This window comes from Lycium ferocissimum, chromosome 5 (assembly GCF_029784015.1).
Source record: "Lycium ferocissimum isolate CSIRO_LF1 chromosome 5, AGI_CSIRO_Lferr_CH_V1, whole genome shotgun sequence".
Classification (NCBI taxonomy): domain Eukaryota; kingdom Viridiplantae; phylum Streptophyta; class Magnoliopsida; order Solanales; family Solanaceae; genus Lycium; species Lycium ferocissimum.
The window spans coordinates 18,903,172-18,906,870 of NC_081346.1; the positions used below are offsets into that span (position 1 = coordinate 18,903,172).

Consider the following 3,699-nt stretch of genomic DNA (forward strand, 5'->3'; position numbering starts at 1 on the left):
TTTGTACGTTGATTAGTTATATCGTTCATGTTTAACAAAATTAACTTTTTTGGGATATTATTTGCTATATTTTTAATTTTTTTTTTTTAAATGCATGCATACTTAAATATTACATAGTTTCTAAGATGATAGCAAAATTTAAATAATGCATGTTGAAAGCTTATATTCCATTCATCAAAAAAAATATTTGGGGGCGTACTACGGGGAAAAAGGAAACCCAAGATTTTCACAAAAATTCAAATATAAAAAAGTAAACGCAAAAAAAAGCCAAAGGGGATTAACGTCAATATATATATACAAAAAAAAATAATTTTAATCATAAAAAAAAATAGTGTAATTTTCCCCAAAAGGGGTTCGGATGAACCCCCTTGACCCCCCACCGCCTCCGACCACGCGGTATGAATTCATAAATATTTTCTTAATCTAAATTTACACCAAAAATTACAAAAAAAGAAACATAAACCAAACTTGAGGAGTATTTAAAAAAATGTTGAGAAAATCTTTAAAAATATGTAGTTAATGAAATAATTTTTTAGTTTTTTAAGCAATAGTAAGTGAAACAACTTATGATAAAGGGAGTAAATTTTTTTTTATTTTGAGTATCGTTTTTTGGGGGGTTGGGGGGACGTAAAAAATGTTAGGGGGTTTTTTGTTAGCATAGTAAAACATGGTTAAATGAATCATGGGGGTTAAGGGTTCATTTGTGTTTGAGAAAATAATCAAAATATACACTTTATAAAATAATGTTCCCAAACTAACAAAAGGGGAAAAAATGTCATTTTCCCCATAAATTTAAATTTAGAAAGTAAAAGGAAAGTTTAATTATATTGGAAAAAAAATTTAAATTTTTTTCATATTTTTCAAAATACTTTGTATAATTTAAATGAATTGACATTGATGTCCATGAAAATTTCCTATTCGATGTTTAAATTTTTAACTTTTTTGACTCTTTTAAACACTTTTGATGTTACTTTTCGGGTTTATGTCGTTTTGTAAAGGGTAAGATGTCCAAAAAGCATAAAAACCAAAATGGAGCAAAATTGGGGCAAAAAAAAGAACAAGGACCGTTAGCGGCTTTTTTAGACGCGGGGGCTACTCCAAAAAATTTTGTGCAACATGTACCTGAAAACGATGACAAATATTAAGAACCAAGATAGTTGGGGGGAAGCGAACCCACTGCGAGTAGCAGTGGTGCAGGGGGAAAGCTAACCCCCCACCCTTGCTAACAAAAACCCCGAAACTTTTTCCCTCCCCGGCGGGAGTTGAACACACACCCCAAAGCGATTGGCATTAGACGCGCGGGGGTATTTTTGTCCGGAAAAATTTTTCCCGTTTTGGCAAGTCTATAAATAGAATTTGGGTTTTGGGAAAAAAATCTTTGGCCATTCAACACAATTTTAAAACTAGGGGGTTTGACCCCTTTGGGGTTTAAGATTTTGGGTTTAGCACTTTCTTGAACCCATTTTACTTTCGAAAGGGGGAACGGGCGTATAAAAATTATTTATCCAACTATGAGTCGGGGGCGATCCCACGGGGAAAAAATTTGGCCATTTAAACAAAATAAGGAATTATCCTTTCGACGCTAAGCCAAACAAAGATAATAACTTGAGTTTAAATCGCCCCAAAATTGGGGATAATTCTTTACTTTTTAAATCGCCTTTATATTGTTCCTTTTAGGACCCGGACCTTGGTTTGGGTAAATTTATTTGGGGGAAAGTTACACTTTTATTCTTTAGGGGGGATTTGGGGTTTTTGGGGATCTACAAATATTGTAAAGTATAAAATTTTATTTAAAAATTATCTTTGTTTCATAAGTAACCTCATCAAAAATCTCGTGAAAGAATAAATGCAACATATAATCGATGTCTATAGAACCAAATTATTTTTTCTTCTTCGGAAGACAACTTATGGTTCATAATGGATGTTGTTAATCACACATATGCTATAACTATGCTGATTTCAAGAAATTATAAAATCTTAAAATTTAAATAAAAATTCAACAAATAACAAAAAACAAGAGACTTACAATGTAAATGTTTGAAGTAAAAAGAAAGTCTAAAGTAAGGATAAAAGAAAATTTGTGTCTAATTTTTAAATACATTTGTCTAATTTAAATATTAAGTCTTTGTTCTTTAAAAGTTTGCAAAGACTGCCGAACTAATTTTCAATAACTTAATATAAAAAAAATTGAAATAAATAAATATAAGTAATTACAAATGTAACTTTTAATCTTAATTTTGATAAGCCCGGGCCAAATGCCACTAATATCCTATATATGTAGCTAAATAATATTAATGTCTCTTATTCCTTCCATCTTTTAATAATATTATTTATCAACAATATTTCAACTTTGAAGGTGCTTATATCGTTCAGATATACATGTAGACGAGGTGCAAAGATTATAGCAGGATACACGGCTAGAAATTTATAAATAATTCCATCTAGCTTGTAAACTACTTCTAGCTGATACAATATTCAGATTATATCATAAATTAATGATCTTATTTTTCAATCTGTAGAATATTCAAACCCCATGCCTATATATTTTATCTGTTGAAATATAGTTCTATACGAACCAATCCATACAAACACAATGAAAATGGAAGTTAACGTTCACGATTCATGGTACCTTTTTTTCTTATTGTTACATTGTCAACACTTTTTCCTCGTAAAAGCTCAAGATGTTTCTGAACCGATACTAACATTCTTGGTAAAGCTGTCCAAAAAGGACAACTATTTAATTTCACCAGCGGGTCGGGGCAACGGGGGTGACTTCGTGTGATTCCATTAGAACCGAACTGACCCAAGTTAGTCGTAACACAAAATGCCGATGAATCTGTAATTGGCGGTAACGTTCAATTTTCACCAGATGACACGAAAGAAACACCGTCAGAATATCGACTGATTCAATGATCAAACTTACGTCTATGGTAATTTAATTCCTCCACAGTATGGAGAATTAACACCGAATTAATTCCACAACGTTATTTGGTGATTTGCTGCTGGTGAGTTGAAGGGAAACCAGGGCGGAAACTTGGAGCAATTGTTTAAGATTGGTAAGTACGAGGATGCGTACAAACTTGTGTGGTTATCCTGGTTTTTGCAGATATGTATCCATTTTGTGGAGACATTGAATACTTGTTAAACCAATAACAAAAGGGTTTTGTATGTTGGTTCTGACAAACCATTACGTTACATTTCAAAGATATCAACTTTATGGTACCATAACTAATAGTACCCTCCAAGTCCCAGGTGTTGTATCCCAGACAAACTTCAATGCTGCTCTTTATTAAAGTTGCAGCGCATTGTTATTTGTTACCTTATTAAAGGCATTAGAAGATCAAAAAAGTTATAACTAGTGATGGATGGAATGGATGAAATTTCCTATTAGCCGGACCAATGGGGATTAAGGTTAAAAGAAGATCTAAAAGCTCGAGGAATAGTGTCGCAATCAATGGCACAGCGGGTAAGTTAATGTATTGTATTTTTGGTTCCACCTAATCTGAATTTTATTGTATTTGAATTAGTGGAAGTCTCAATTTTTATTTTACTGTGTAGCTTGTCGTTGTAACACAACATAAGAATATTACTGTACAAAAGCGCCTTAAATCAAACTTTTGCCATAAATGATATGAAGAGAAGGAACAGAAAAAATAGAGAATAGATCCATTAATGTACCCACACACATACAGGAGAAAG

At 32.2% G+C, this 3,699-nt stretch overlaps 1 pseudogene; it reads left to right on the forward strand.

The window, feature by feature from the left end:
- The first annotated feature begins 2,562 nt into the window (after positions 1-2,562).
- Positions 2,563-3,145, forward strand: LOC132057625 (uncharacterized; annotated as a pseudogene).
- The last annotated feature ends 554 nt before the right edge of the window (positions 3,146-3,699 follow it).